The 21,176-nt window shown below is 45.3% G+C and overlaps 1 long non-coding RNA gene across 1 annotated transcript in view; it reads right to left on the bottom strand.

Annotated features, from left to right (window-relative positions):
- Positions 1 to 1,257: 1,257 nt before the first annotated feature.
- LOC308471257 overlaps positions 1,258 to 21,176 on the bottom strand; it is a 40,696-nt gene continuing 20,777 nt past the window's right edge. The window contains exons 3-5 of the long non-coding RNA XR_013982849.1: positions 12,161 to 12,309; positions 2,569 to 2,849; positions 1,258 to 1,547 (exon numbers count right to left, since the gene is read on the bottom strand). This is a non-coding gene — a long non-coding RNA (uncharacterized lncRNA). The remainder of the gene's footprint in view (positions 1,548 to 2,568; positions 2,850 to 12,160; positions 12,310 to 21,176) is intronic.

Here is a 21,176-nt window from a genome sequence, read left to right as displayed (position 1 = left end):
CCCCCCCCCCCGGTTGGACTGTTTCATCTGCCAGTCAACCGGGCCATAAACAAGTTGCACCATAAGGATGAATGTCTTAAAAACAGGCCTAAAGAGCTTGACTCTCTCTCGCTTTCTCTTTGGGGCTGCAGATAATTAGAGAGCGGGAGTTAGCAACGCATTAGTGAAGAGTGTTTGCCCTCGGGGTGGTTTCTAATGAGTTTTGTCTTTAAGTTCACAGTGTCTGTTTTCTCATGTTGTTGAGAATTTCACTTCTGCCTTCCTCACTCATCAAGTTTCCACTTGTCCTTTAGTCTGCAGAGAAGATGCAGCTCATAAGAGAATAGAAGGAGGGAGATCAGACCAGAAGTCCATCTAGCTTAGTATTCTGTCACCAACAGTGGGCAGCCATCTGGAGAGGATAGTAGAGACAACCATTCCCTGTTGTTTGCCCCCGGTGTCTCCTTCACAGTTTCCCCAGCTCCTCAGATTCCAGCACAGGTTACTTTGCCAGCCTACTCTAGAGGATGGGCAGCCTTAAAATAGGTTTGATAGACATGTATGGAGCACCATAGTGTAGACTTGCAGAGCTCTTCAATCATGGGTCCCTAGATATTTGATGGACTACAACTGCTATCATCCCCTGTCAGGTTAGCCAATAGCAGGGGTGATGGGTGTAGTTGTACAACATATGGGGACCCAAGGTTGAAGCACTTAGTTTCTAAAATGACATGACAGGGCTCAGCCTTGCCAGGACATTCAATACTCCAACTGGCACTCTTATTCCTTTTCCCACCTGTGTGCTTACCGCTGGCAATTTCTCAGGGCTGAGGAACAGCACATTCTTCTTTTTTCATATATTCATTTCACTTTTAATTTGAATGCAGCCTTTCTATATTGCTACACGCAAGGCGGTTTACAAGCTGAGGAGACAACAAAATAGCAGAGACCTCACACCGAATAATCTGATCTAATACAAAAAAGTCGTAATAAAAATGTAACTTTAAAATAAACATATCAGATAAAGCAATATTCAATAACCCATTAGAATGTAATAGCAAACCGTAAAATACCAGCAAATAATAATTAAACAGTTTTCACTTAACAATTGCAATAAAGAATTACTAAACTACAATCAATAAAAATAACGGCAAGTCAAAATGTGTAAAATACAGTTGTATCTTGGAAGTTGAATGGAATCCGTTCCGGAAGACCGTTCGACTTCCAAAACATTCATAAATGAAGGCGCAGCTTCCGATTGGCTGCAGGAAGCTCCTGCAGCCAATCGGAACCCGCATTGGACGTTCAGCTTCCAAAGAACGTTCGCAAACCAGAACACTCACTTCCGGGTTTCCGGCGTTTTGGAGCCAAAACATTCGAGTTGCAAAGCGTTTGACTTCCGAGGTACAACTGTACCACAAAACATACAAATCCATGTAAAAGGTTGTCAAACTGAGAAACAAGGGCACACAACTTACATTCTTATTATTAATAATAATAAAAATCCCTGAAGTCCTCTCTTCCCAGCTGCTTCTGCTGTTCCTAAAGCCATGGTCTGGGAAAGTCTCCTAGGGTTGGAGGGTAGGCAAGGCAGGTGCAAAAAGTCATTGCTTGTCCAGCACAAAGTCTCTCTTCCAGTGCTGGGGTCTGCAACTACAAACTGGTCTCATGGCGGAGTCTTGGCTCACATTTAATCTTGTCAACCTCTTAGAATTGATGTGGACAACCTCCTCTGCTTGATGGGGCTACTTCCTTTCCTCCTGTTTCCCACCAGAGGGTGTTGTAAACAAAACCTGCCCTTATAGAGTCTTTTGTAGGTTCTCCATCGGTAGGAGAAAATAACAGAGGCCAACCAGAGAATATTGAGAAGCAAAGCAGCTAGTAAGCCTGATCTTTATTAAAGCTGTTGCAACAGGGTGCTGCCCTCACACAGGAGAGCGGAGGAGGACCCAGCACAAAGGTGTGCCTGCCTTTATGTATGCAGTGGCGTAGCGTGGGTTGTCAGCACCCGGGGCAAGGCAAGTAATTTGCGCCCCCTAACCCGTGGAGAGAGTGAGTGAGCCAGGTAGGGGCAGAGAGCTGCGAGTGTGAGTGCACCCCCCCAGATGTTGCCCCTGGTGCGGCCGGCCCCCCCTGCACCCCCCACGCTACGCCACTGTACGTATGTAGACATTTTGAAATTCCCTGCCCTGGAGCTCAAGACCACCCCTTCATACATCATACACACATACATCACAGAAGAGGTGGTCTACAACAGAAATTTGAATGTTGTTGTTTTTCCTGTCTGCCAGGTTATCTGATAATGCCTTATCTGATTGCCTTTTCTGGTAGTCTGCCCATTCCTTTGAGATGGTAATTACTTAATTCCTGAGACAATGGGAAGGTTCCCTCACCCCCTCCCTCCTTGCAGAGAAACATTTGGTCAGTTTGGGAGTTTCAGGACCGTCTTCCTGTGCTGCTTCAGACATATAGTTTATATATTCATGTACGTGTTTGCTTGGTACATTTATGGACATTTATTATATATATATAAGACCTTAATTTTTTTATTACAAGGGCCTGTTGAAATCAATCCTGTACCTAACCCACCTTTTCTGATGATGGCAAAGGGCCCTCTGAAGTTGCAGCCCCACCTTTGCCCATGCAGGTGAGGTGAGCCCTACGACATGGAGCTCAGATTCGACTCATCGGCTTGGATGTTTGACTGGAGACTTTTCTTCCCATTGTTTTCTTTTGTTGTATCAATGCTGCTGACTAAGCACCATCTTATTCTTTGTTCTGCTTCCCCTCCACCTTGCAGGCTGCTGGGTCATCGCTGAGCAATCAGTCAGACTTGCTAAAAGCCATTCCCTCCATTCCATGTGGCTTTCCTACTTCCAGATGGGGTGAAGAAGGAAGGGAGGGGAAAAAAAAAAAGCTATTTCCAGTGTTTATCAAAGGGCTGAGCTACAGTGTGCAAGCAAACCATCATTGTGCTTTATTGAGTGTGGGGCTCATGGGATTTGACATCACTGCAAATTCACGTCTGGAAGAAAAACCCAGCTAGCGGAGAGAAAAAGGAAAGAAACACACACAAAAGAAACACGCACATAACAGGCTAAGCAATTAGTGTGATGCTTTGAAGCCTCTCAGGATTTTATTTTATTTTTTGTTAATGAGGGGTCAGGAATGGGGCTACAGGGCAGAGCCCTGGGTCTCATCTCTGATGCTACTTTTATGAGCTGCTAGGCTAAGAAGTCAGCAAAAATGCAGAGCAGAGCAATCATATCCAGGTACGGCTGGTCCTGGGTGCTGATCTTTCTTATCAGCTTTCTTAAAGGGATAGCTGTACTGTAAACCTAAGCAGGTTTTCCATCAGCTTAACTCTCACAGCTTGCTCACCCCCAGAGAATTCTGGGAATTGTAGTTCAGTGCTAATTATCTGAGAGAGTTGCCTTCAAAGAATCATGACTCCTAAGATTCTAGGGGGAAAGGGAAGTTGCTATTCAATACAATCCCTATGTCGATTTAAGACTACAAAATCCATTATGCAGTGCAATGGTGAATGGAAACATGCATTAAAATATGTATAGTGTTATAAAAGATGCTGTTCTCATTTCCTACTTGGAAATGCTGTCTTTTGAAAGTGGATGGAATAGAATACCTGTTCACTGGCTATGATTAGTTAAAGGTAAAGGTAAAGGGACCCCTGACCATTAGGTCCAGTCGTGGCCGACTCTGGGGTTGCGGCGCTCATCTCACTTTATTGGCCGAGGGAGCTGGCGTACAGCTTCTGGGTCATGTGGCCAGCATGACTAGGCCGCTTCTGGCAAACCAGAGCAGCGCATGGAAACACCATTTACCTTCCCGCCTGAGTGGTACCTATTTATCTACTTGCACTTTGATGTGCTTTTGAACTGCTAGGTGGGCAGGAGCAGGGACCAAGCAACGGGAGCTCACCTCGTCGCAGGGATTTGAACCGCCGACCTTCTGATCGGCAAGTCCTAGGCTCTGTGGTTTAACCCACAGCGCCACCCGCGTTTAATAACTAAGAAAGTTCTAGCTGAGAGGTTTTCAACCTTTTTGAGTCCATGGTTCCCTTGACCAACTACATTCAATCTGCGACACCCCTGTGGGGCTCAGGAGTCCAGCTATGTCACCCCTTACCTACAGAGCCGGCAGCCCCTCACCCCTTGTGGAGCGTTCCCTCAGCCTTCTCTCCTATCTCATTGGGAGTTCTCTGGGCAGCCACAGCTGCCACCCCAGTCCCCTGCCCCAAAGAGAGGTGCCTCCTCACACTGCCCCACAGGGGCCTGGGAAGCACCCACTAGCCAGCCCCAGAGGCACCATTCACCAAGGGAGCTTGTAGCCAGGGCTGCTGCAACAAACCGCTGTGCAAGCCTTTGGGAGGCAGAGACGCAAGAGGGCATCAGAAGAGGGAGGGAAGGAAGGAGGGACAGAGGCCAGTGTTGCCAGGGGCACCCCTGACTATCATTCAAGGCACCCCAGGGTGCCATGGCACACTGGTTAAAAGCCACTGGTCTATCTAATACAGCATGGTTTGGGTGTGTTCAGGGTTACATGCAAACCTGGACCTCAAATCCTTTTGTCTGAGAACATCTGCAGGCACTTATTGGCATGTTTTAACTGGTGCTAAAAAGAGGGAGGAAGGCTTATGCAGAATGCCATTCCCTCCTCGCCCAAAGAAACCCTAGCTATAACCACTATTTCCAGCAAGCCAATTTTACCCCTTTCTATTTTGCAAAGCGCCCTGGAATCTGCTTTGACTTATTTAAATGTTAAATCAATATATTCACCTAAGTTAAACGATTCCACCCTCCCCTCCCCCTGCAATAACCTGTGATTTTTGCTAAACCAAGAAGAAGGGATTTAATTTGAGTCAGGACTCAACAGGACATAGCACCAGAACCTGTTTAGCATGCCATGGCTCTGTCGTCGAACAGGAGCCAGAGCCTGACTGTCTTTCACGGCTGTCCTCCAAAAACAGCCTGCGTGTATTCTTAGTAACAAAACACGAATAGCTCTTTACAAAGTTTAATCTGCCTTTAAGGGAGAAGTAGTCATATCTGGATCCACCCATTGGCAGCAGCTATATGTACACACACAAACACACTTGTATTCGGTAAAGTTTAGCACATCGAACATCTGCAGTCTTTAGTGGACCTTTGATTTGATTGTGGCACACCTGTTATGTTCTTAAGAACAGAGCAGGTTACACACCCAAATTGCTCCCAGCGTAAATGGGTCTGAATATATGTTGCGCTTGAGCATGCCAAAGGATGAGGCAAATATATACCAGGGGACCTGCAACAAGAAGTTGCAGCGTGAAGTTCTGCTTTTCAGGATTCCAGCCACTTTGATTCCACCCATAGGTGCCAACTCCTAGGAGCTGAGGTCCCTTAGACCTCCCAATAAAATATTTGAGGGGGCTAGGCCCCTCTAAAATTGATAGGCATTGCCATTAAAATTGTGTGCATGTGCCACATCATGTGATCGATTATGTGGGGCAAACCTTAAAGGTAAAGGTAAAGGGACCCCTGACCATTAGGTCCAGTCGTGACCGACTCTGGGGTTGCGGCGCTCATCTCGCTTTATTGGCCGAGGGAGGCGGCATACAGCTTCTGGGTCATGTGGCCAGCATGACTAAGCCGCTTCTGGCGAACCAGAGCAGCACACGGAAACGCCGTTTACCTTCCCGCCAGAGCGGTACCTATTTATCTACTTGCACTTTGACGTGCTTTCGAACTGCTAGGTTGGCAGGAGCAGGGACCGAGCAATGGGAGCTCACCCCGTTGCGGGGATTCGAACTGGGAGATCAGCAAGCCCAGGCTCTGTTGTTTAACCCACAGCGCCACCCACGTCCCGGGGCAAAGCTTAACCCCCCCATATTTTATTAAAGTTGGCACCCCTGATTCCACCTCCCCTTGATTCCACTCTTCTCTGTTGCCAGTGCTTCCCCATATTTTGTGCTATTTCCAAAAGGACCAAAACAGTCTCTCTCTCTCTCTCTCTCTGCCTCTCGTGCCCTGGCAATTTAAATACTGACATTCTGAGCACACTTGAACTAGAGTATACGCTTGCACTGGTGGCAGGGCACTTATTTTTGGGTGGAATTCAATCACATACAGGCAAATTCAGGTTGCACACATTAAAGTGGATTTGGAACTCTAGCAGAGTGACCCATTTTCACCCAAAGATTGGACTTGTTGCAAGAAGGGAAGTGACAGGAAAATGGAAAGTTTTAGGATAACACTTGCTCTGCTGCGATGTAGCCTCTAATCTCCCCCAAAACAGTTCAGGATCAATGCTAACTAAACTGGTTGTCTGGAACCATCCTGATTTTGGAGTAAGGCCCATTGATCACAGCAGGACTTGGTTTTTAGTAAACATGCTTAGGATCATAGAGTCGTAGAATCGGATCACAGTCTATGCAACGTAGAGGAGGAAATGACCATGTATTTGAATGGTAATCCCACCTGAACGCAGTTCTCTGCTTTTACTCTTCCAATTCCTCAAGCAAAAAAACCCCATTTATCCTCCTTAACGATGTGTAATGGGGTTTCTGCCGCAGAAACAGCCAGGGCAGAATTAAGGGACATTCAACACATTGAAAAATAGGGTTTGCTAAAGAGAGGAAAAGCAAAGCTTGATTGGGAAACACAGCACAACATGTGTTCTGTGGCTCCGCTTTTAGGACAGCAATAAAGACAAATGCAAAGTTATGGGATGGGAAGGCTAAATGCGGCATAATAGCTCCATTTATTTTCCTTTCACCCTGTACACATTAAATGTTGGCACCTAGAGCTGACAGCTAAACAAACTGTGCTCTCTTTTAGAGAAGACTCGGAACAGCATTGCACGTTGTCAGATTTGCGGGCCAAAAAATAACAAACACAGATGTACGAGACAGAGCGAGAAGAGCTGGGTGGGGGGACGGCCTCTGAAATCTAGAATGAGAGAAAGAGAGAGTCGGGGGGGGGGCTGGGTGTGTAGTTCTGAAATATGGGCATTCCACCTCATTTATTAAAGCGGGTTTAGCTCGGTTGCTGTAAGGCAGTGGTGGTCATTGATATACACAAGGAAAAGCCAGCAAATACCTTTCAAGGGCTTGTTCACAAACTCCAGCCCGAGAGGTTACTGTTGTAACCTTTGTCTGCACCGACAAAACAATCAAACCAGGAGTCGGGTTCCAGGGTCTCTGAAGTTGCATGGGGACCCTGTGGTATGGGTGCTGAGCACCCACAACATTTTCTGTGTGGGTGCTTGGTATCTATCTCTCTGTCTATCTATCTATCTATCTATCTATCTATCTATCTATCACCTATCTATATCTCTATCTATTTATCTATCTATCTAACTATCTATCTATCTATCTATCATCTATCTATCTATCATCTATCATCTATCTATATCTATCTATCTATCTATCATCTATCTATCTATCTATCTCTCTATCTCTCTATCTCTCTATCATCTATCTATCATCTATCTATCTATCTATCATCTATCTATATCTATCATCTATCTATCTATCTATCTATCTATCTATCATCTATCTATCATCTATCTATCTATCTATCTATCTATCTATCTATCTATCATCTATCTATCTATCTATCTATCTATCTATCTATCTATCTATCATCTATCTATCATCTATCTGTCTATCTATCTATCTATATCTATCTATCTATCTATCTATCTATCTATCTATCTATCTATCTATCATCTATTTATCTATTTATCTATCTTAAAGGTAAAGGGACCCCTGATCATTAGGTCCAGTCGTGACCGACTCTGGGGTTGCGGTGCTCATCTCGCTTTATTGACCGAGGGAGCCGGCATACAGCTTCCGGGTCATGTGGCCAGCATGACTAAGCTGCTTCTGGCGAACCAGAGCAGCACACGGAAACGGTGTTTACCTTCCCGCCGGAGCGGTACCTACTTATCTACTTGCACTTTGATGTGCTTTCGAACTGCTAGGTTGGCAGGAGCAGGGACAGAGCAACGGGAGCTCACCCCATTGTGGGGATCGAACCGCCGACCTTCTGATCGGCAAGTCCTAGGCTCTGTGGTTTAACCCACAGCGCCACCCGCGTCTATATCTATCTATCATATCTATCTATCTATCTATCTATCTATCTATCTATCTATCTATCATCTATCTATCTATCATCTATCTATATCTATCTATCAATCATCTATCTATCATCTATCTATCATCTATCTATCATCTATCTATCTATCTATCTATCTATCTATCTATCTATCTATATCTATCATCTCTATCTATCATCTATCTATCATCTATCTATCATCTATCTATCTATCTATATCTAATCTATCTAGAAAAAGAGGTGCCAGAACTCACCATGAACGCCTCTTTTGTTCTCATATAATAGCAATGGTGCCATAGCTGTCAAGTGTCCCTTATTTCAAGGGACAGTCCCTTATTCCAGCGCCATGTCCTGCTGCTGTCCCTTATTGATGGATGTCCCTTAAATGTCCCTTAAATGATGTCCCTTAAATTTCAAAGGAAGCAGCTCCTCTCCCTCCCTCCCTGCCGGCCAGGGAGGAGGGAGGCTCCAACTGTGTTGCTTGGCTGTGTTGCTCACCCAATAAGAAGTCTAAGAATGACTGGGGGGGTGGAGCTTGCATGCCTTGTGCTGATCAAATCGGCTGCATTCCCTGGGGACTCGCCTTTGCTCAGCGCTTCCCAGCGGAGAGGTGACGGTGGTTTTCCTTGAGGCTTCATTTGGCTGCTGGCTGGGGTTTCTGCCTTTGGCTCAAAGGGGCTCAGAAGTTGAACATACCTGTGCTGAGTGCACAGATCGGAATTGGATGGATACGTCATCGATGGCCCACTCACCCTTGCCGGCAAAAAGGTCTGTCTGGAGCGGGGGCACATGGTGGGGGAAAAGGAAAGGAGATCTCATGGGAGGGGGGGAGGCTGTGTGTGTGTGGCTAGTTAATGCAAGCTGAGGGGTTTTTTGAATGCTGGATGCCATTTTGTTGCACGTGCTGCTGCAAACTTTGCAGTGTAAAGCCAGGCCGGGGAGCCATCTTAAGTTGAGGCTGCATAGGCCTTGTGGTGCATGTGATTCAGATTCTAGTCAGTTGAACCTCTGGTTACAAAGTTGGTTGGACAGTGTTCTCTAAGCTACCAGCATGAGTTTGACCAGACTGCAGGAGGACAGGAAGACTGGAGTGCCTGGAACAGGTGAGGTTGCAGGTCCCTTATTTTGGCTGCTGATCCCTTATTTTCAAGGCTGCTGGTCCCTTATTTTCAAATCTGTAAGTTGACAGCTGTGAATGGTGCCCACCTGAGAAGTGCTGGAACTGAGTTCCGGTGACTTCCTGCTAAAAAAAGCCATAGTGCTTGACCACCCAGAGCCCCTGATGGTTGGCGTCCCTGCCAACTACATCTGAACCATTAAGGAAATGAAAGCCACCTAGTCTAGACTATTGACCAGAAATTTGCCAAGCAATGGAATGGTCAGCCAGAGGCCTGAGCTACCTATACCACCTTGAAGTCTGGATAAAACATGCACTAAACTTATGTTGTTGCACGAATATAGTTGCAAGAGAAATGTAAACTAAGTCACAGTGAGCTTGTAGGAAAGTCTGGAATAGAACTTAGTTTTTCTGGCTCCCAGGAGCCATCTCCATATGTTCTTAATCAGAAATTATTTCAGTACAAAAGCACTAGTTAAAAATTACGCGAGGTCTCAAATAGAGCTAAGAAAAATGATGTTAATTAGGGAATCATTGTGGCACAGTTATTTATCCCCAAGTATAAATGCAATTAAAATTTTATCCCCGCCCTGCTATATTTGCGACACATAACAAATCACAAGTTGTCCCTTTTTATAATTTACCACCCAGAAGATTCTAAATATTTTACTTAGACCATGCTGAGTGGGAAGTTTCATTTATTTTTTAAATGTATCCTGCCTCTTTCTGGGTAAAAAAAAACTAGAAAGAGGGAGGCAGAAAGGAATTGTTATCTTAACTTCTGAATATGTGTCATCTGGCCCTGATCCTACCTATGTTTACTCAGAAGAGTGGGCAGTAGCCAGTGGAGTCATTCTGCAAGGAGTTAGTCTTCAGACCAGCCCTCTGCTAGGAAGCCGGACAGTTCTTAACATGGTGATATCAGACCTTGGTGGAAGGTTTAGGTTACAGGCTCCGCTGAGCTCACAACTCTTGCCTGGATAATTCCCACATCAGGGGTGGTGTTTGCTTGCTGAGACCCCAGCTTCTTAGAAGGAAGTTAGCAGCCAATTCACTGCTGGAAGGTGGGTGGTGACTTGCAGCGGGGCCGGAGATAGTTTAATTGGAGACAACATGTCTCTCATATGTCACTGGACTTTTTCAGACATATGAGGCTGAGGCCAAAAGCAGCAGACGAGATCCTATGTATTCTGTTAGAGTGCAGAGCAAGTGTTTCACATGTTCTTGGGAATCTTAGGAATAATAATTAGCAGCATTTCTCCCATGCCTACTCAGGCATTGAAGATATTCTCCATGCCAGCTGTTTTCCTGGGGACGTGTCTCTTGACATAATGGGAACAGCTGGTGAAGTCAGAAGCTTATCCACAGAGAACTCCCCAACTAGGGCTCCCCTTCCAGGTTGCATGCTGGGAAAGTCAGCGGTGTTCCATGATGGGGGGGGGGGGGACTAATTTCCTAGCAATGCTCCTCATAAAACCAAGACATAAACAACAAGGAGCAAGGTGCATTCTCTACCCATTAGAAGATAAAGTTGTACAGTGGTACCTCAGGTTACATATGATTCAGGTTAAATACGCTTCAGGTTACAGACTCCACTAACCCAGAAACAGTGCTTCAGGTTAAGAACTTTGCTTCAGGATGAGAACAGAAATTGTGCTCCAGTGGCGCGGCGGCAGCAAGAGGCCCCATTAGCTAAAGGGTGCTTCAGGTTAAGAACAGTTTCAGGTTAAGAACGGACCTCCGGAACGAATTAAGTACTTAACCCGAGGTACCACTGTATGTGGATGCTTCCAGATGAATGTTTGTTGTGGAATCAGTGCTACTCATACACATGAGTTTTTCACACCCATCATCAAAATGCCAGCCCACTACTGTGCTATAAGATCCACTATCCTGTAACATTACATATGGTATGTACAGTAGTTTAAGGTTTTTTTTAATATTATTTTTGCTGAAAAATGTGTGAATTACGATATTGTATTTATTTGCATTACCTAGAGCCTGTACTACTGATGAAGCCTAGGATGGCGAAACAAGGCTAATCTGGAAATCCTTGTCTTAGACTCTGTGAAAAGATTCTGTGGAACTGTAACAACACTTCATGTGGATTATTGGACTCTATGAACAGACAGGTGGAATAGATACTTATACATGTATGGACCTTATGCATGAACTGACTAGAAAATGTACTGATCCACTGGGTCTTCTGCTTTGCTCGTTGAACTTTATGAGACTTCCGTTGAAATCTACAATCTGGTACAATGAATAGTATACCTTATTTATTCAGAAGTACAGCCGGTTACGTCTTGTGTATTTATTATGTTTCACGTAATCATAGGTTTGTTGTTGTTTTGCTATGTGCCCGAAGAGCATGGAGCATGCAGTGGCAAGGAAGGACATTTCAAGTACAGCACACATGCTTTGGGAGATGCACGCTTATGACTCCTCCCTGAATGCTCTCTGGCAGTGAAAGCTGCTCTCCAATGGAGCGGTAACAAAACTGATTCTGTGAGGGTGCTTTTGGATTTTTGATTTTTTAATAATCAGTATCCTCCCCTGTATCCACATGTGTGGAGAGATGGTTGCTTGTCAGGAGATGTGGGCATTTTGCACTCGCTAGCTTTGTTTTTGCAGTTGTCTGCTGTTCACAGAGCCTCCCCGCACCCCTCTGTACGGTCACATTGTCTGATCGTGCGCAGACAACTGTCTAGACTCCGCAAGGGGAAAAAATATTAATGCATCTGCTACACCGTAGTGAGTCTCACAGGGGGACACAGAGCGCAGGCAGAGATGCATGAAGGCACGGCGTGGAAAAGATGTGCGAAACCCAACAGCTGCGGAGGAACATGCCGGTGGCCAGGCAAGAATAACAGTGTAGCTAGTTAATAATCAGGCCTTGACTTATCCATTAGTCTTTGCTAAGCCGCATTTTTTAGTCAAAGCTTACCTCAGGTATTCCATTTCTGATGATTCACTGTTGGCAAAGAGTCAACAGTGGCAGGGGGTTTTCCCAACAGAGAACCGTTGGGATGTCAAGAGTATCCTATAACATCTGTCCTTTTTCTGTGGTGTTCTGTGGAAGAGCAATGTTTTGTGCTGTGTTGGGAAAAATGTAGAAAAACTAAGCTGGGATCTGATGCAAGGGCATTGTTACAGGGGCCTAAACTCTCATTCTTTGCCACCAGGTCTCCTGCAATTTCCCCTTCCTTCCTTCCTTCCTTCCTTCCTTCCTTCCTTCCTTCCTTCCTTCCTTTTTCCCTAGCATAGAAAGCTACACTGCAAAGTGCAGTCCTGAGCAAACATTCACCATATTTCATACAAATTGTTTCACAGCCTGCATACCTCACAGTGCTTTCGCTGTGGTGACGCGCAGGCCACAACCAATTTGGCACCAATCTGGGCATGCGCAGAGTAAGACCTGTATGTGGGGCAAATTTCATTAGCTTAGTGGGTAGCGCTGTGGTCTAAACCATTGAGCCTCTTGCGCTTGCCAATCAGAAGGTTGGCGGTTCGAATCCCTGCGACGGGGTGAGCTCCTGTTGCTCTGTCCCAGCTCCTGCCAACCTAGCAGTTCGAAAGCACACCAGCGCAAGTAGATGAATGCGTACTGCTGTGGTGGGAAGGTAAATGGCATTTCTGTGTACTCTGGTTTCCATCATGGTGTTTCGTTGCACCAGTAGCGGTTTAGTCATGCTGGTCGCATGCCATGGAAAGCTGTCTGTGGACAAACACCGGCTCCCTTGGCCTGAAAGCAAGATGAGCGCCGCAAGCCCATACAGTGGAACCTTGAGTTGCGGACGTAATCCATCCCAGAGGCATATCCAGAACTCAAAGCTTTCACATCCAGAAGCAATGCGTCTGCACACGTGTGCAGTGTGATTTAGCGCTTCTGTGCATGCGCGAGTGGCGAAACCCGGAAGTAACATTAAGTACTTCTGGGTTGTCGTGGGACGCAACTTGAAAGATGTAACCTGAAGCGGACGCAACATGAGGTATGACTGTAGTCGCCTTTGACTGGACTTAACCACCCAGGGGTCCTTTTACCTTAAATGACTATTAAACCAGTTTTCACTTCTACCAATTTTCTAGTGCATAAACAGCACACGTTTTTCATCTCTCTCTCTCTCTCTCTCCTCCAGGTGAAAGAAGCCTCCCACACCATCTAGAAAATGCTTTGGTCACTGATACTCTAAAATAAACCCCAAATGTATCCAAACTGTTGCAGTGGGATTAGTCAGATGACCTTCTTAAAACTCCTGACAAGCTCTGTATACTCTTAATCCTGCAGATAAACAGTTCTGGCACCGATTAGATAGCAGTGCTGCTTCCACGAAGAAACGCCCCCCGATCTGGTTTGCCTGTTGGCTTTAGGCCTTGATGAGTCAGCAAGAAAGAACACAGCTCCTCTTCATACACATGTATTCCCACCCCTTCTGTTTTTGCATGCATTGACCTTCTGCACCTTTGGAGTCACAAGATTTATTGCACACTCACATTGCAGCGTTTGGGCGTGTCTGTTTTCTGGCATCCTTCATTCCTTTCGCATAGGGGGAGTCTGGATTTCTGTGACCAGAGAATCTGAATTTTTGGTTTATTTGTGCCGTATAAAGTGTTTTTATTTAGTAAAATAAAACAAGGTTTTTTAAAAAACCTGATTTTTCATTTTTATTGAACTACTTGAACACTGGATGTGACCTTGCTTGGGGGCTGCATATGAATTGTGAGCCGTGAAGTGGCCACTTGGGTATAAAGCCTTTAAGAGTGTTTCTAGCACGATGGTCTAGGGACACGGGTGGCGCTGTGGGTTAAACCACAGAGCCTAGGACTTGCCTATCAGAATGTCGGCGGTTTGAATCCCCGTGACGGGGTGAGCTCCCATTGCTCAGTCCCTGCTCCTGCCAACCTAGCAGTTCGAAAGCACATCAAAGTGCAAGTAGATAAATAGGTACCGCTCTGGTGGGAAGGTAAACGGCGTTTCCGTGCACTGCTCTGGTTCACCAGAAGCAGCTTAGTCATGCTGGCCACATGACCCGGAAGCTGTACGTTGGCTCCCTCAGCCAATAAAGCGAGATGAGCGCCGCAACCCCAAAGGTATCCCAAAGGGATACCTTTATCTTTATCTTTATCTTTACTTTAGCATGATGGTAATGAGCCAGCAGTGGAAAGCGGGAAATGGGGCTTGCTGAAAGTAGAAGCTGGGATTGGGGTACACCAGGTCGCCATGTGCCCCACCTTATAGAGGACAATCCTCTGTTTGAAGATGCCCTCTGTTTGAAGGTCTGTCCAGTCCAAGTCTAGATTTACCTTTAATCTGGATGGTGCTGGTATAGCTCAGTTGGTAGAGCATGAGATCTCAGAGTTGTGGGCTCAAGCCCCACCTTGGGCAAAAGATTCCTGCATTGCAGGGGGTTGGACTAGATGACCCTCATGGTCCCACCCCAGTTCTATGATTCCTTCAAGCCAGACCAGGAAGGGTCTTGAAGTTGCCCATTGACGGTTAGCACATGAATGAACAGCAGACTGAATGGGTGCACAAGTCATCGAGTCAAAGTCTTTCAGTTAAGCTGAGATGTGCAATATTTCCACTGCAATGATAGATAGCAATTAAATTATTTCTACATTTGTAGTTGTACATGAAAATTAGCGGACAGTCATACCTTGCGTTGCATCTGCTTCATGTTGCGTCTTTTCGCGTTACGTCCTGCGGCAACCCGGAAGTCCCGGAACGGGTTACTTTTGGGTTTCACCGCTCGCGCATGCACAGAAGTGCTAAATCGCGCCATGCACCTGCGCAGACACTGCGCTTTGAGTTGCGGGCATTTCACGTTATGGACTGGCCTCTGGAACGGGGTCCCATCTGTAACACGAGGTACCACTGTATGCAGATTTCATGTAAATCATGGTCCTCCTTTTGGGAGATACATTAAGTGGCTACTGTAGGATAGTAATAGCAAGCTGTTAAACTGAGCAATATGTTTGACTTAGTCTCCATCCTCTGGTTCTCTCCTGCATCTCTCTGCTCTGGATACTTCCCCCTGTCCTCTCCTCACCTGGGCTACTTGGCTGCCCACTGGCTCAGCAGCTCATCACACAGTAGCTTGCACTGCCACCTGTCTGTGGCCAAGCGAACTGCAGCATGGTGACATCCTTATGATTTTTTATATATATTAGAGAGACATTGGCAAGGAAGTGTTGCTATTCTTACAGGTATGCCAATGTTATTAAAAAAACACCTTATTGTTTGCTTCTCTCCTTTTATTTCCATCTCTACAGGAAAAAAGAGAAAAGATGACACTGCTTTTTCATTTGACACATCTTCCCTACTTGCGAGCCTTCTCCCCTGCCCTTCTCTTTGGTTTCTATTCCTTTGTTCTTTGAAATAAAAGATTAAAAATTAACCCCAGAAGTCTTTAGAGCTGAATATGGAATATTGTATTATTATACCCTTTTAAAAAAAAAATTTTATTGATACAGCAAGAAAAAAGAAAAAACGCAAATACCAAATTACACACAGGAATAACCATAGACACATACGGTAATTTTCTTAACAAACAAAAAAAACATATATTGGTCTTAACACTAAAGACCCAACCTCCCATCTATTCTATATTTCGATTTCATATTACTTATTGCCAATACACACTTTTATAATAATTAAACTTTTTCTTAATATATCTAATTTCTTATATCTACCTTGCAACTATTACTGAAGTTCCTCGAATGCTGCAACAGAATTTAAACTACTATATTTATTTTTCAAATATTCTCCCATTTTGAAACAAATTCCTGTCTTGATTTATTCTTTATTTTTTCTGATAGACCGTCTAGTTCGGCATATTCTGTCAGCTTTTGGATCCAATCTTTTATTATACCCATTTTATTGGCACAAAGGGCAGTTTGAGTTTCAACAGATTGCTGTTGGCTGTGATTCAGCAGTAAAGAGCTAGGTTTTGTGGGGAAAGCAACAGGGCAGAAAAAGAAAAGTGCTCAGACAGAGAGCTTTAAAGTGCTGTTCTATGCCTAGAAGCACCGAGCAAAGATAAAGGTGGATGAGCCCATCTGTGCAAACCACATTCTACGATTGCACTATATTTGCTGCTTCTAGCTGCTGCATCAAGCATTAAGTGACACACTCGTGATGAAATCTTTGCTTTCCAAAGTTCATATGAAATTTGAACTATTGACCACATATATCCACACACTGAGGATGCTGTATGTCACCCGTGTTATGCAATGCAGTAATAACTGGAAATTCCCTAGAATTACTGCATCAGACAGATCCATCAATCTTTGGAAATATCCAAGGATTTCAACAGTCTCTGCACCATTGTAGCTTATTCAGTTCATCAACTAATGTAGTTGGAAACCGGAATCACCACCGGTTGATTTTCTTGAATTTCTGTCTAAGGCTTAGAAGATGCTTTGAATTTAGAGGACCTTTCAGCTGAGAGAAAACTCTAGATTTTATTTAGACACAATATGTCCTTAAAATTACAAAGCCTCTGGGTAAGACCTTTAATGGCAGCAAAACTCTTTATAGCCACCAAATGGGGCAAAAATTGTTACAGCCACCAATATATCTTTTCATTCTGGCCTTCAGACTTTCTTGAGGTTGTCACCAGATTTGATCTGTAGAGCAGTCTATGGAATTGTTCCCTTGTTGCTGTTTTAGGATTGAAGACGGTTTTATGGTTTTCTTTTTGTCTGTTATGAACTGTGTGATTGCTGAATCACTCTGGGAATTTTTTTTAAAAATTAAGGCTCGTCTATAAATGCATTTAATAAATAGAAATAAATAAAATATCTAGCATCCCAACATTAAAGCAATGGATTAATAGTTATATTTCATTCAGTCGTAAAGCTAACAGAATTTGCTTATGTGAAAGTAGACAATAACCGCTCACACCTCTGACTGTGGGCGCCATTTGCGAACCAGCGCACAGCACCTCCGATGCCCCTTGTGACATGCCAGGTTTGTTGGAGCTGGCCTGCCTTCCCAGTGCCACAGACCATTGGGGTTCCCGCCAAACCCCCATTCAAATGAGCCAATCCGTGGCACCGCTGGGGGCAAGGCCAGGTGAGAGGACCGAAAATGAGTCGGCTTCACTCTGCTCCGCTCCAGGGATTTATAAGCGAGGCAGAGAAACAAAAAGTTGCGCAACTATGCATGCCATTTACAGTGGTACCTCGTGTTGCGTAACTTCCAGGTTACGGAATCTTCAGGTTACGGCCGCAGCAAACCCAGATGTGTATACTTCCAGGTTTTGCCACATGCGCAGAAGCACTCTGCATGCCGCGTGTGCGCATAGAAGCACTCTATCACGCCAAACACATGCACAGAAGCAGCACCTCTAGTTACGGATTAAATCCGTAACCAGAGGTACCAATGTATTTAGCATATGAAACAGCTCTGTAATGTGGATATTTATAAAATAAGTTGAGCTTTCGCCCTCCTAGTATGATCTGGTTGCTAACATAACAGCTTAATGAGTCATCTATATATCTAATTGTCTTCATGCAAATTGAGTAGGTAGCACCCATTGGTGTTAACTTCCTTTATGACTATTACCCAATATAGTTATATACTGTGCATGATATATAGTTACAGGTATCACCATGCTATTACATTAGCCTATGGTGTGCCTACAGATTTAGAATACTGCGGTCAGCTGGATGACCGTCTCAACATGGATGTTGAGGATTTAGAAGAGATCATGGAAAAGGATGACAAAAATGATTAAGGGATTGGAGCATCTTCCCTTTGGGAACTGCAACAGTTTTGAATCGGAATAAAAAACTGTGTCAGCCAAGGAAGAAAGAAGGAGTAATGGGGAAATTTACAGCTTCATGCTATATTATCTTGCATTCAGTATCCTTAGATTCTATACGAGAGAAAGAAAAAGGAGATGCAGGAATGTTTTTTTTGGCTACAGCCTTGCATCTCCTATTAAATTTAATTCATCAGCTTTGGAATGTGCAAGTTCATAGTACGAAGTGCTTATTGGTAGCATAAGACTGGGAGGGGTCTGTACAAAGACAGTTAACAGAGCCAGATGTACTGCTGTATTAATATGTATTAAGATTCCCTTTATAGTTCTGGTAAAGTTGCCAAGTACTTCTTTTCTTTAGGAGATTGGCTGATAGGTCTCAATAGTTGGATCTTCATCAGGTCATCTGAATATTCTGTTATCATGCAAGCTATTTCTCCCACAGCAGAAATCAAAGGCAAAGGACCCCTGGATAGTTAAGTCCAGTCAAAGGCGACTATGGGGTTGCGGTGCTCATCTCGCTTTCAGGCCGAGGGAGTCAGTGTTTGTCCACAGACAGCTTTCCAGGTCACGTGGCCAACATGACTAAACTGCTTCTGCTGCAACGGGACACCGTGACGGAAACCAGAGTGCACGGAAATGCCGTTTACCTTCCCGCCGCAGTGGTACCTATTTATCTACTTGCCCTGGCATGCTTTCAAACTGCTAGGTTGGCAGGAACTGGGACAGAGCAATGGGAGCTCACTCCATTGCGGGGATTCGAACTGCTGACCTTTTGATTGGCAAGCCCAAGAGACCGCAGCACCACCCGTGTTCTGGAACACAGCTGGCTGGTGGGAATTTAGCTCAATGGGAGCAATGGGAACCATTCCCCACTGTACCCTTGGCTCTGTTCTCCTGGAGCACAGGATCTCACCCACAAACTGGCACCCCTTCCAATACCAAAGGAGCACAGCATGAGTGACTTCAGATCATTTAGTCAAGTATTGGAGTGTCCTTGTAAAGTATTCAGGGAGCAGCAGAGTGAGACCACTGCTTCCCGACAAATGGAGTTTTATTGAGAATGAATAACAAAACAGCAATTTGATAGGTAACTGCAAAGGCTGTCCTAGAGATCGAAGGGAAATCTGGAGAAATGTGGAGTGAGGCAGCTGCTAGCCATAGAGGCCGCTTGGTGGATTGTTTCCAAAGAAGAAGGGGAGAATTGATGCTGAAATTAAAAGCTGACCAAGGTGATTGTTGGGGGGCGGTGATGGCAAGCTGTACCTTTCCTTCTATATGCTGTGTCCACACAGCAGAGGGTCTGAGGATCCTTCGTTTCAGAGTAAAGAAAAAGAAGATAACCAACCAATCAACCAAACCCATTGGTTTCTGAGAGTATTATCAAGTGCAGTTCATTGGAAGTGGGAATGCAAAATGTAGCACTCAGAGCCAGGGGTGTAAAGTCAGACTGGCTGAGTTGATCCCGGCAAGAGCTTTCCAGAATCAGTTTGGGGGTTCAGAGATGCAAGAACAGGTACCCAGCCAGAAAGTCCAAAAATTTAGGCCGAGTGTGTGCCAGCAAACAAAGGACACATGGGGGAAACTTGGGGGAAAGAGAGTAGTGGACGCCTCAAGGGAGACTCTGAGCTCAGGAGTTCTGGGTCTACAGTGGTACCTCGGGTTACATACGCTTCAGGTTACATATGCTTCAGGTTACAGACTCCGCTAACCCAAAAATAGTGCTTCGGGTTAAGAACTTTGCTTCAGGATGAGAACAGAAATTGTGCTCCGGTGGCGCGGCGGCAGCAGGAGGCCCCATTAGCTAAAGTGGTGCTTCAGGTTAAGAACGGACCTCCAGAACGAATTAAGTACTTAACCCGAGGTACCACTGTATTGAGGGACGCGGGTGACGCTGTGGGTAAAACCTCAGCGCCTAGGACTTGCTGATCGTCAGGTCAGCGGTTCGAATCCCCGCGGCGGGGTGCGCTCCCGTTGCTCGGTCCCAGCGCCTGCCAACCTAGCAGTTCGAAAGCCCCCCCTGGTGCAAGTAGATAAATAGGGACCGCTTACTAGCGGGAAGATAAACGGCGTTTCCGTGTGCTGCGCTGGCACACCAGATGCAGCTTGTCACGCTGGCCACGTGACCCGGAAGTATCTGTGGACAGCGCTGGCTCCCGGCCTCAGTGGTGTAGTGTGGGTTGTCAGCACCTGGGGCAAGGCAAGTAATTTGCGCCCCCTAACCCGTGGATTTGCGCCCCCTAACCTGTGGATTTGCGCCCCCTAACCCTAACCCCCAGATGTTGCGCCCGGTGCGGCCGGCCCCCCCTGCACCCCCCACGCTACGCCACTGCCCGGCCTATAGAGTGAGATGAGCGCACAACCCTAGAGTCTGTCAAGACTGGCCCGTACAGGCAGGGGTACCTTTACCTTTACTTTACTACCACTGTATTGAGAAAGACTCTCAAAATATCAGGACTCTCCATAGACAATTGATATATAATTGCTTTGATCAGATGAGGAACTGTAAGAAGGCTGGACATTAACGATTTCAGGAGGTCCAGTGCTTCACAGTTTGGACAGGAAACATTCAAAGTGCATTTTCTCTCTGTTTGTTAGATCCTTTCTAGACTAATTAACTTTTCCAGAGGAAATGCAGGCTTCTGAGCCAAGATGCTCATAAGGGTATGCCCAAGATGGTTGCAGAATAGTGCTCTGGCAACTTCTTTCCAAAGAAATTAAACCTGAGACAGAGCTGGACCCCAGGAATCTCTCACCGCTTGGAAAAGTGGTTCAAGCATAACAGTATATTGAGATTCTGTAGCTAGTGAGGGTTTAAGTCATGGTAGGCAAACTAAGGCCCAGGGGCTGGATCTGGCCCAATTGCCTTCTAAATCCAGCCCACGGACGGTCCAGGAATCAGCGTGTTTTTACATGAGTGGAATGTGTCCTTTTATTTAAAATGCATCTCTGGGTTATTTGTGGGGCCTGCCTGGTGTTTTTACATGAGTAGAATGTGTGCTTTTATTTAAAATGCATCTCTGATTTTTTTGTGGGGCATAGAAATGCATTCATTCCCCCCCCCCAAAAAAAAACTGTCTGAGGGACAGTGGACCGGCCCCCTGCTGAAAAAGTTTGCTGACCCCTGGCTTAAGTCAACCAGTGGATCCATGGAAGAGTTAAAGCACACCACAGTTGATTGGCGAAATAAAATTT

The sequence above is a fragment of the Podarcis pityusensis genome, assembly GCF_964106645.2.
Source record: "Podarcis pityusensis genome assembly, chromosome: 2".
Classification (NCBI taxonomy): Eukaryota; Metazoa; Chordata; class Lepidosauria; order Squamata; family Lacertidae; genus Podarcis; species Podarcis pityusensis.
The sequence above is the reverse complement of the archived record's forward strand: the minus strand, read 5'-3'. Positions and strand labels throughout refer to the sequence as shown.